Source organism: Phyllostomus hastatus, unplaced genomic scaffold (genome assembly GCF_019186645.2).
Source record: "Phyllostomus hastatus isolate PE091 unplaced genomic scaffold, TTU_PhHast_1.1 phas_contig_40, whole genome shotgun sequence".
Taxonomy (NCBI): Eukaryota; Metazoa; Chordata; class Mammalia; order Chiroptera; family Phyllostomidae; genus Phyllostomus; species Phyllostomus hastatus.
The window spans coordinates 42,504,449-42,516,945 of NW_025333872.1; the positions used below are offsets into that span (position 1 = coordinate 42,504,449).

General features: G+C 46.7%; 1 protein-coding gene across 5 annotated transcripts in view; it reads right to left on the reverse strand.

Annotated features, from left to right (window-relative positions):
* The window catches only part of BACH2 (BTB domain and CNC homolog 2), a 332,177-nt gene extending 320,952 nt beyond the window's left edge, over nucleotides 1–11,225 (reverse strand). For 3 of the 5 annotated variants that reach the window (XM_045843206.1, XM_045843214.1, XM_045843205.1), the window contains exon 1: nucleotides 10,755–11,225. The gene's annotated coding sequence lies outside the window, so the exon portion shown is untranslated. Of the gene's footprint in view, nucleotides 1–10,042; nucleotides 10,366–10,754 lie in introns of those variants that run through there. The other 2 variants (XM_045843208.1, XM_045843207.1) reach the window with 1 other exon arrangement.
* Nucleotides 11,226–12,497: the final 1,272 nt, after the last annotated feature.

The following is a 12,497-nucleotide window of genomic DNA, read 5'->3' on the forward strand; positions in this document are numbered from 1 at the left end:
ACCTCGCTACCCTTGCAGTTGCTATTTGCCAAGGTTAAACCAAAAATATAATCTATGCCACCGCTTGAGAAGTAGTACTAGCAAGTAATAGTAATTAATAGTGGTAATAAACAAACAACTGACTCTCAGTGTTGTGATGTGTGGAACAGCTGCATTCAAATCTCACAAGCTAGTTAATTTTAACTGGATTTAACTGCTTTTCCTCCCTTTTGAAAAAATCAAAATAGTTGCCATATTGACCACAAGAACCGGTAACAGACAAGCACAGTTCCTGTTTTTCAGAGGGGACTTACTTTTAAACCCACAATATCAAGATGCTTAACATAAGTGGAAATTTAAAATTTATTGTTTGATGTGGGAGACTTAAACCTGTACACTCAGTCAGATCCCACAAACGTTGTGGAGTAGTAGTCACATCTCAGGCTTCACCCTATGCATCTTTCATTTTTGTTCTCTATTTAACACACGACCCGAGAATCTACAGGGAAACGGGTCTGAAACTCAGGACACGTTTCCCCGCAGAAACAGGGTCATGCTAGTGATGGGACGTTCCAGGACATGCCATGAAACAGTCTCGAATTTAAAATATGAGTGAGAGGTTAAGTTTGTAAATTAAAAAGAAAACATAATACTATAACAACAGTTCCAAAACTAAAGAAAACACTCTTGGTTGACTGTGCTTGAGAAAATGTCTAGTTAGAAGAAGATGAGGGGACGCTCTTCTAAATGAGACCTGTGGACTTCATCTTTAACTTCCCTCTGGTTCCTTTAATATGGTTTAATGGTTAATTCCACTTTCAAATGCTCGGCATTCCCTGACTTTGCCATATCATTAGAAAAAGTTTTGTCAGTCGTGTGTACTGACTTTTTTCCTCCCCCCAAATTGATCAGAATTTAGAAGAGAAACGAGGAGGGAAGAAGGGTTACAACGAGGTACTAAAGAGAGAGGAAGAGAAAAAAAATGGAGCCAGGCAGGCAGGAAGGCATGGGGGATAATTCAACTACAGAGAGAGAGTAAAAGTAGGAAGAGAGAGAAGTCCAACACTGGACACGACACTCCCAGAGAGTGGAGACTCTTCATGTCCAGCTACATGCTCAGTGATCGGAACCCACAGCAAAGGAAGAATAAGAGGTAGGGAGTCCGTCGGACAGTTCCAGAGACTAGCACTAGATGGCGCCATCAACTCAACATAGCATGGTTACGGGAGGAGCTTGAGGTGGGGGAAGGGTAGTATGGGAGGCAGTTCAGACTCCCCACAGCTGGGCATTATTTAGCCGGCAACACCTCTATCTAAAATAAGCATGGTTTTATTAATCAGTCAACAGCTACAGATGTCCAGGTGTTACCACCATCCATAGAATGGGGCATGTCAATTTTGAAATAAATTTATCAAATCAGTTCTAATCAAAAAAACTATGGGGTGAGGAGACCCGTGAATGAGAGCCACTGCTCTGTTTTTTTTTTCTTTTTCTTTTGAAATTCAACATTTAAGCATAATAAAGTATTTCAGGTTCACTGCTACTGACTAACTGACAAAAATTCCTAATTATAGACCAAGAGACTTGCCCCTGAAGCTCCGTTTAAATGTCAAGTAACACACAATCTTGCTATACAGGCTTATGTGATCAGATCCAGTGTCTGGCAAGAGGAAGGTGATGCTCACTAACAAATACACAATTATATTAAAAATCAAAACCATCTGCCCTTTCTATTTTTAATACACAGTGGTTTATATCTTCTAATCTGTTTGTCTAGATTCTCTGTCTGGGGTTGAACTGATAAACAGCCCTCTCTCTTTGCTCAGAAATTTCCTCCCATCCCCAGGTTACCACTGTGTGAAATTCTACTATTCCCATTTTTAGGATTTTTTTCCTTTGGCTTTGTCTCCTATGAATATGCTGATGTTTCACAAAGAAGTAATGCACTAAGTATGCTCAGTTATTTATACCTTAGTAAAAATTTTCTCACGAAATCTTTTCCTGAGATTGGTTTTGAAAGAGAAGGAGGGCACCAGTTAAGGGCACTGGGTGAGCAAAGCACTGAGTGGAAAAGGAAGAACAGAAAGAGGTCATGGGCAGAACCGACAGCAAGCCTTGCCTCGCCTCTTCCCAAAGGCAGCAAGTTGTCATCCCTGATGCTGATCTTCCCAAGAACATGTGTGAAAACTGGGAGTTAAATCTAAGTATGTCTACATTTTTCTCTTGTTGAATGGGTAATAATATCCTTTACAGTTCATTTCATTTTTTTTCACAGTTTGATTCTTCAGGGCTCATTCATTTGCATAATATGGAATCTTGAACCCATGCAGATATTCCACAAATCAATGCAAGTAATTCTCATACTAAATCAGCAGCTTTAATTTAAGCTCATCATTGTTTGCATAGATATCTTTATGCACTCATCTGCTTTATTTTTTTGAATCACTTAAAACTTCCAACAGTGACACACTGAGCCTTTCTATTTAGCCATCTCCAAAAGGTGAACTAAGTACTGAAAAATAAGCGCGATACACTCCTACACTTGATCTTTTCCCAAACTGGGCTACAGACACTTGGTTTTCCAGCAGCTCCCAAGAATAATGCCTCTTGACTAAAGAAGACAACTTGGGTGTCGTCTGGCCCAGGGCAGGGCTGAGTCGGCATTCCAAACAGTGACCCTGCAAACTTGAGGTAATTGGGGTCACTGCCAAAGCTGAGTCCTCTAAAACCATTCAGATCTCTGGTTGAGAATTGCAACATGCTAATCTGGCAAGATAATCTCTTCCTGAAATTGACTAGAATGAGAGCAAAGGTTACCTGCTTTTATCTGTTACTAGTGGCTAATATTTCTAATTAGGAGCCCTAAAAGAATTGGATCTGAATGAAATTCTTCCTCTGCTCTAGAATAATCAACCTATTATATGAATAGTTTCTTTCATCTTTTCCTACCTCATCAGAAAAAAACCTAAAAAGCTAAAAACAAACTCTTCCCATAACAGGGGGCCAGGAGCCTGAGCTACCGGAAAACCCTGGGGACAGAGCCATGGGACTCATGTTCTATGCTCAGTTCTCCTTTTGTCTTTACATGTCATCACTTCCACTTTCTGATCCCCAAATGGTAACTCAGACCTGAGGAATGCCATTTTAGAAAGTGGGCCGAGTGAAAGACAGGAGATACATTCACTCCAGTTCATTGAGAAATTATTTTTCGGTTTCATCTTTCAGATAGACATCAACAAAATAGCCAATATTTTGGTGGACAGGCCTATATTTCCACTTCCGAGAACTGCTGGAGAGCATTCCCACCTCCCATGAAGGAGAAAGGAAAAGGGGGCGGAGCAGTGTAATGGGTAGGAGAACAAGCTCTAGTGATAGACACCGAGTTTCCAATCCCAGCTCTACCACTCATTAGCTGGGCAACATCTGTGCCTTGGCTTCTAATGATCACACCTAGCTCTGGGTTGTCACCAGGATTGAATAAGTTAATATGAGTAACACACAGGAAGCTCCCAACACAGGTTAGCTATCGCCAAAGAAAAAAAAATACAGGCATTTTAGTTATAGCATAGTCAGTGGGCAAGCACCATACGATTTCACTCATATGTGGAATCTAATGAACTGAACTAACAAGAAAATAGAGATAGACTCATACATGGAGAGCAGGCTGACAGCTCTGGAGAGGGTTGCGAGGATGGAGGGATCAAGCGAAAAGAAAAAAGAAAAGTACTCACGGACATGGACAACACTGTCTAATAGCGGGGTAGGAGCGGAGGTGGAAGAGGGTATGGAGGGATAAATAGTGGTGTGGCTCAGTGGATTGAGTGCTCACCTGTGAACCAAAAGGTCGCCAGTTTGATTCTTAGGGCACATGCCTGGGTTGTGGGTGGGTCCCCAGTTGGGGAATGCAAAAGGCAATCGATGGATGTATCTCTCACACATGAGATGTTTCTCTCCCTCTCTTTCTCCCTCCCTACCCTTCTCTCTAAAAAATAAATACATTTTTTAAAAAGGTAAATGGTGATGAAAAATAAGATAAAAGTTTCCTGTACTTAAATAAATAGGCACTGTCAACACTCCTGAATTGTGCTAAGAATAACCTAAATAATTGCTCTTGGTCTGCGGACGCTTGAGACCCTCCTGCTCCGGGGTAGGCAAGGCCTTCAGGCAGGAGCTGGACTCGCATTTTCACTGAAGATCCTTGCCTAAGTCCCACACATACCAGCCAACTGGGAGGAAATATCTGTGTAGCTTCTAATCATTCAAACATTGTCAAAACGACCCCAAATATGTTCAAAATAAGAATGCTAACTTGCATTTTTTCCAAGTATGAAACTGAACAGTATTCTTGGCAATTAACAATTCTGTTTCTATCAGGCTCTAAAAACACAGGTAAATAAATCAATTCTGGACTCTGTATACAAGAACCATTATTTGCCAAAATGGCCCAAGGGGTTATATCATGGTTTATGCAACACTCCAAAGGGCCAAAGACAGTATTGAATTAATAGGGTTAGGAGGCTGGGGGGAACGAGGAAGCCCAGGTTGCAGAGGGACTCTGATGGCACTTCATTCTATAGTTCCTTGGGGAGGACTGCCTCAACCTCACAACCAGGTCACATTCACCTACTAGACTCTCTGCTGCAGGGAAATCTTTCTTTCCTTCACAGAACATGCAATGGGTTATCTGCTGCTTTCTGACTGATGGCATCCCTCCTGCTAGGTGGTAAGCTTCATGAGGCTGGGGCCAGGACTGGGTGTGCTCCCTACTAGCCCCCCATGATTGGCTAGCTCTGTGCCTGCCACATAAGACATATTCAGTATACGTTTGTTTAGTGAATGAATGAGGCATCTGCCTTTAAAGAAAGGCATTTCTGGACACGTGGCCCATTTTGTGGTAGCCATAAGCTTCTGCTGTTTATGAGAATACAGGGTGGGAAGAAAAATAAAAATTGCCAATAATCTGTGGATACTGGGACACTAAAGAAACTTGCTGAGCCTGCACCTTCTCCTTGTTTCCTATTTACAGAATGGAAATAAGCACGCTGGGCTCTCTCCTCTTTATACGCCAAAGTGGGAGTTTAAGCCTCCTGTGGGTTAGACATGCAGAGTCCCCGGGAAACTCCTGGAGCATCTGCACAAAGTGATGGGTGAAGAGAAGGATGGTGCAAGACTGGAATTGGTGGCAGACTTGGAAAATCAAAAAGCTTGCTTCTGAAATTAACCTGGAGCCAGCTGCAGGCTCAGGAACAAATGAAGACAATTACAAGAAGTATGAGAGGACTGGAAAGTGGAGGGTTTAAGTGCTTGGGAAAGAAGAAAATGAAAACCAACAAGGATGGGAGGGAGCTTGTAACTAAGAGGCAGCTCTCAGGGGCATCAGCAGCGTGTCCTATAGCCTTCCGGAGAGGAACAAAAGGGTCAGGGAGGAAAGTGACACATCTCAGAACCAAAGGACAATTTATTGTCAGGCTAAGGAACAAAAGAGAAGTTAACCAGGGAATGTGCTGGAGAAATGGTGATTATGAAGTCACTGGGGAGAACTGAGACATTTTGGCTGTAATGCCAATGACTACAATGAAAGAGCACGTGAAATGCTTTCAGATTGGGGAGATTTATTATTTTGGAAAAAATAGCTCGAGGAAAAACAAAAGCGAAATTCCTGCCTGAGTTTTGAAGCAGTGCCATTAGTAGGACAAGGTTCAATTCCCATATTCTTTAGAAAAGAAACGGCCCTTGAAAAGGACATAGTGGTGATTCTGAGGATACTCCCTGCTCTAGGGAAACTGAGGGGCATGCCAGTGGTAAGATCAGGTTTCAGTCTTAGGTAGACTGACATTCGAAATTAACAAAGAAGAGAGAGAGAGACAGAGAGGGAAAGAAAAAAGAGTGAAAAAGAAAAAAGTAAAAGAAAAAAACCTTGAATTGACAAAGAAAGAACTATTTTTCTATTAAATGTCACCCTAGACAACCACCCCCCCCCCCCCGCAATAAAAGGTGGGTAATATTCTGGGCAATCTTAACAACTTTACCAAATGTTTAGTTCACATCAGGTTTCACTTGGAACTTGAAATTTTTGTAAATATTTATATAAAATGTAAAGGGGGAACAGGAATAGGTCATACACTGTCATTGGTTAAACAGAAGCAACTTCCCATCACTCCCGAGGCCTGGGTGCTGCTTTCCCAAACATAGCCCCAAGTGTGCCAAAACTTATCTTCTTTTCCAAGGAAATGTCAATCTTTTCAGCCAGCCCTGACTTCTGAACCGCAAGTGTCTCTGATAGGATCATACGTCACTGGAGCTTCTTCGACATCCAGATAGGGAAAGGAGAGGAACAGGAAGGTAGGTAGAAGTGGGGTTTGCTGTCTGAACCACAGGTTTTGACAAACCTGTTCCATCTTCTATTGTTTTTTGTTTCTTGTACATGAGGGCAGGGACCATGTTCACTATGTGCTATGTTCCCTACCCCACACCCAGTCATCGCCTTGGGAATAGATTATATACAGAGGATGGCAAAATGAGCCTTATACAGTCAGGAAGAGATGCACTGCCTACAGATGAAATTCTTTCCAACATAAAATGAAAACTGTTCTCTTCTGCAGAATGGGCACAATTCCTATTTCACAGGGTTGTTTTGAGGAGTCAATGAGTTACATATAGATAAAGTTATTAGCACTGTTTCTGGCACATGGTGAGCATTCAATAAATTACAGCTATTATTTTAGTGGGCCTTTTCAAATGCCAAATTTTTGTGGAGGTCCTCAAGTATGAAGATTAAGTAGCCAAGTTACCCCATCTGGTCAATAACAACTAAATAGAGGGCAGGTAGTTCAAAAGCTATGAATGATTTACCTGCAGAGGATTACATGGTGTCCATGTGTTAATTTTCTGGCCTTTCAACTTGTATCCTCTATTAAAAAGAAAGCTATCAATCCTTGAGTGGAACTCAATGTTGATTTCAAGTTTTGCCTTTCTCGTATCATTCAATTTCCCCAACAGCTATGACCTGTAACCCATTCATTTGGGGGAGACTCCCAAATCATCTCCGATGGGTCAGGCCTTTAGAAAATAGCCAAATTCAGAAATACCAAACAGTAAGATGTATTAGTCCATTCGGTGGGAATACCTGCAGGCCAGCTCTAGCTCTGACAAGTTCTCATCCAATATCTGAAACATTTTTGAGCTAATATTTAAAACTCAGGGGATTCCACATAAAAATCCACATATCCAGGTTCCCTTGGAAAATCCAACCATGTGGCAACACAAAGCCAATATCCCCACCCACTCCTGCCCGACAGAAAGGAGCTGGGACAAAGTAGCAGTTACCTGCCACTCCAACCCATCCTCCCTCCCTCACCAGGACCAGTGAAAAATAAAAAAGAAGGGCTCCGTGTTCAGTAATTATTAAAGATTTCAAGGAGACAACAGGTGGAGACAAAACCAAGTGTGAGGTCCTTCTGAGCAGATGAGGGGAGGGGGCCCCTGTGCAAAGGTGCAGATCACACACCCATGAAACTGGCCCTGCTCCCCACCCCTTCACCAAAGAGGAAAGATATTTATTTAAATAAGTATTCTGTCTTTCATTAGGCTTCAAGCCAGCATTTACACCAAGCCAGACACCACAGCCCCTGAGACCTGAGGTGCAAAAAGTAGGGCAGTGGAGCCCCGCACAGCTGAGCTAGGGAGCCACTGGGATCTCTCTCTTCCCTTGTTAAGGCTGGAGCCATACCAGGGACACTAAGCATGAGTTAATCCAAGGAAAATTAAACTGCTCCCAACGATGCAGATTGGTTTGGGCTCTTTTGTTGGCATCACAGGAGTCTCGACTACAGATTCTAAGGAACAGCTCACAGTGCTAATGAGTAAGTCCAGGCAGCTGTGCAGACAGTGGGCCCACAAGTGAGGAGCTGGTCTAGGGGAGATTTGAACATGAACCTGACCATCTGGCTCTCTGTGATTCACTTTGATCACAAAATGAATTGCAACAAATTGAAGAGCACATGGCCAGAGTTAATTGTCTCATCTGTAATCTGAACCTACTTTTAAGCAGTTATTATTACCCTCTATCAGGTGGAAACGTTTCCTACCATCACTGCAAAGTGCATTTTCCTGATGAACTGTAATGGATCATTAAATTCCATATCTGAATAACAATACTCTGCACTTACGCAGTGCCTTTCATCCAGGGATTTCAAGGCAGTTTGCAAATAATTAAGCCCCTCACACAGCAGCCAGAGGTGAGGGACTGGAAGGGACTTGCCTGGAGACACTGAGTTAAAGGCATAATTTGATAGAAAGACTAAATGGCTTCCTCCTAGGCACTAGTAATACTGAAAAATGAATTAGAGGGGAGGTGGCGTCCAGATTTCCTCTCTCGCCTTCTGCGTTACTTCTTCTCTATGGCATATAGTCACATGCAACACAAAAACCCGAGAAGTACTAACAGGGGTGGTTCATAACTTAGTGATGAGTTCAGACATACATATATATGAGGACATTGTTTCTTATATAATCCTCGCATATACAATACAAACTGACACTTCAATCCACCTGCAGAATCAACAGATACCAGAAGAATTAACTCAACACATTTATGATTACCAAATGGCAAACCTAAAGCCTTCCAAAATCCAAAATGAAAATGCTGCTCTGCACAAATAAAGTATGTTTTAAAAGTACTTTATCCCATAATTGTGTTTTCCATTTCTGGGACCCCATATGAATAATTTTCAAGTTTCCGGAAGAGCAAATATAATGGAAGTGGGCAATCAATGCATTTTTTTTAAACCAGAACACTAAAAGGGAAAAATCATTTCAGCCACTCAAAGTTTTGTGGTGAAATTGTAAACTTCTGAAAAACTGAATTTATAATGGAAATGCTGACAGACCTTTCACTGGAACAGTTTGAACGCAACACTGTAATTTAGCAATCTCGCTTACAGACTAAAGACTAATTCTAACAAGATGTCATTTTGACTCACGTTTATTATTACCTGCAAGAATGAAAAATGCCGTCTACTCGAGAGCTCCTGGAGAACCAGGGTGGGGCAATCTCACATTTTAAACAAGACTTTTTCTGCTTTACCAAAATAGCCCTCTCCGCTGAAGGAGTGGCAGCCTTTCACGCTCAGCTTCTTTCATGTCAGCCAGAGCCTTCGCAGCTAGACATGCCTTTACTACATGTTACATTTTAATGATCTGAGACAACCGTTATCAGAATTAACATCTCTAATTTTACTCTAAACAGACAAAAGCAAAATATCTCATTAGGCATCATCTCTGCCAAGGTTCCCACTAGGCAGGAAAGAATTCTTATTTAAAGTAATTACCCTTTTTAGTTAAATACACGCAACAGATTCAATATACACAGAGATTAAGAGACTGCAACACTAGACAGGGAAAGTGAAGACCGAGGAACTCCGCGTCTCGCTATCCGCGGGTCCACCAGGAGTCTGTGGCTAAGTCGGGGGTGGGGCGCCCTCGTCCCTCTTGGTTTCCAGCGTCCACGGGTACCCGCGGCCGCGAGCTTCTCTGGCCACAGACTAAACCTTCTTGACAGCGGCTGGGCCGGAACTTTCCCCAAGTTGTCAAATTCGCCCACACACCAAAGGGTGCTGGGGATACCCCGCGTACCCACGATCCCCGAAGCCAGGGGTGCGCAGCCCTTTCATACACACACACCCGGCCCTGCCTGCTTCCTCCCACAGAGTTTCTGCAAATGCTTGGCCAGCCCGAGGTCACCAAGATGCTCACTAGAGTCCCCTCTCGCGGGCAGCTGGGGTAGTCCATGAGCGCCGCCCGCTGCCCTCTGTGTGGGCGCTAGGCTCCTGAGCACCTACTAGGTGCGAGAACTGCAAGACCCACAGGGCTCTTCCGCATGGGAAGGTGGAGAGGTTTTCCCTAGGTCAACTCCTTTTCTTAGATTGAGCTTCTGGGGTTTGGGGAATGAAGTGTGTGGGGAGGGGGGGAAGAGGGTGCATGTTGCACTTTAATTTCATGCAAAATCTTTGGGAAAGGGATATACAAGTTTTCGCCCTGTGACAGCACGAGCCCCTTGGTTTACCTTCCTAGAGACGCATTCCGATAACCCGGTCACTGGCTAATAGGGATTCCATCCAGCATGCAGCCCGCGATCTGTGCTGCGAGGCCCCAACCTGCCTCTCCTCGGTACTCTGAAATTGGGCTTTGATGCCCCGCTAGTCTCAGCGGCTCTGGCTACCCGGCGGCGACTGACAGCTGAGCGCAAAAGCGTGGTGGCCGTGGTCCTCACGGAGCAGCCCTGGGCACGCAAGCCGCAAGCAGGTTGGAGGACGTCCAGTCCCTCGCGGAGATCACGGGCTGGGGGCCGGGGCGCCCCGGCCTCGCTGGGCGGGGAGCAGGGCCGTGGGTCTGACAGCTGCTCCCGCTCGGGCGGACGTGCGCCCCACTCCAGCCCGCCCTCCGCACGCCTGACTTATTACCCTCTGCTCCTCCTCCCCCTACTGTTCCAAAACACCCGTCGACGCGAACGAAATACAATGCCGCCTCGCCCGCCGTAAACAGCCAGGCGAGAGGGCGCACATTCGCCGCGGCGCGTCCACCCGCTCGGCTCCCACCGCCTTCCCGTTCCTAGAAAATGCCATAAAAACGGGCAGGGCTCTCGGCCGTCGGCAGCGCGCCGGGCGATCGAGGCTCCCTTCCAGCGACGCTTCCCCACGCCTCCCCGCGCACCCACTGTCCCCTCAAACTTGCCCCGACACCCCGCCCAGCGCCTTGGCCCGGGACCGGGGACTCACCTCACCAGAGAACTTTGCGTCCTTTTCCTCCTTCTCTTCTCTGCGTCTTCTCTGCCCGCGGCCCCCTCCCGGAGGCCGGCGCGGTGGGCGGTTCGGGGGTCACCGAAAGCTCGAGGAGAGGACGCGCATCACATGGCAGCTTGTTCCCAGCTCCCCGAGTGTAGCGTGAAGGGGGAGGGGAAGGATCGAGGGGAGGCCGGGAAAAAGCGAGAGCCCGGCGGCAGCGGGAGTGGGCAGGAGGGTGGCGAGGGCGGCGGCGGGCACTCACACTAGCGCTGCAGCGATCGTAGCCCGGGAGTGCACGGTCGCTGCTGCTGCGGCTGCTGCTGCTGCTGGTGAGGCGGCGGCGGCTCGGCGCTGTTTGCTCCGCGCGGCGCGGCTCGCGCTCTCCCCGGAACGCCCACACTCTCAATCGCTACATTGTTGACATTCGGCGCTGACGTCACCCGCTCCCCATTCACAATAACTTTACGGGAGCCGGGCAGCGCACCTCCCCGGCCGCTGGGGCGCCGTACGCCTGGCGACTAGCGTAAGCCGCTCCGCGAATGGCGCTCCGGGGGCTGGGGCGAGGGGCGGGGGCGGGCACGCGCGCTCCGACGACTCGCAGGAGGGGGCGCGCCTCACACTGCTGCGGCCGCTGCTCTCCGGGCTTTGTGCGGCCGCGCGCCGGTACAGCTTGGTGCTCCGGGCCCAGCTGTCCGCCTGGCTCCGTCCCGCCCGGCTGTGGACTTGCAGGGGCCTTGAAATGCAAGGACTGGGGTCCAGTGGAGTGGGGAGTGTGGTGAAGGCTGCCAGTGTGTCACGTAGGAAGGGGGCAGAGTCCCAGGCACTACACCCAGGAAGGGGAGCCAGACCTCCAGACCCGGCATTACTGCGTTGTCCCGCGTTCCCCAGGAGGGGCACGAAAAGACGCAACACGGACCCCCACAAAGCTGACCCTTTGGGTGGGGGTGGGGCGAAGAAGAGTAGCCCCGACCCAGTGTTGATGTTGACCTTTTAATCCTTTCAGAGGGCCTCGGCTTGTCCCGCTGAAGGAGACTGTAAGCCCCCACACCAAGGTTTTAGAAAGGGCACAAGCAATTTTGAGGCATAAGTGAAAAGCCAGTCTTCCCAGCTTCGGACGCAGCTCCAACTGGGTTCCAGACTGTTTTTTGCCTCTCTGGAGGGTGCCAGGGTGTTGCTGCTGCACTGTAAGGCCATCGCGTGGCTCTCCTGTCAGAAGAAAGCTTGATGGTGGTTAAGATTTTACAGAAAGTAATTAGGACTTAGTCCGAACGAACATTTGCAATAAAAAAAGGTTGTGTGAGTGTAGTGCTGGTGCCTGCAAGTTTACCCTTGCCAAGGCCAGGAAATTCTGCCACGTTTCCCTGAACACCTATAACTTGGTCCCCTTGTGTACAGGCAGTATTCCATATTATTACGTGTGGTGCTGATTTTTAATGAATATTATAAAACTTTGGCTCGCTCTACTGAGGGAAGGATCATAAATCCCCCCTTCCCCGTAAAATGGGCACTGGCATATGCTGAGGAAGCAGTGAAGTGTTGCACTGGGAGTCTTGTGGTATCAGCCACAGTGTTGCTCTGAATCACCTTCGCTTGAAGGCAGGGTTTTGAAAGGCCCCATTTTGAATGTCTGTGTGGAAAACTAAGCAATGGTGGAAAGGAAGCTGAACGGCCAAGCTGATTTATCTAACAGCATTGTAAAGCCTCCACCTGTAGAGCCACACTGGGAGATTTTTCTTC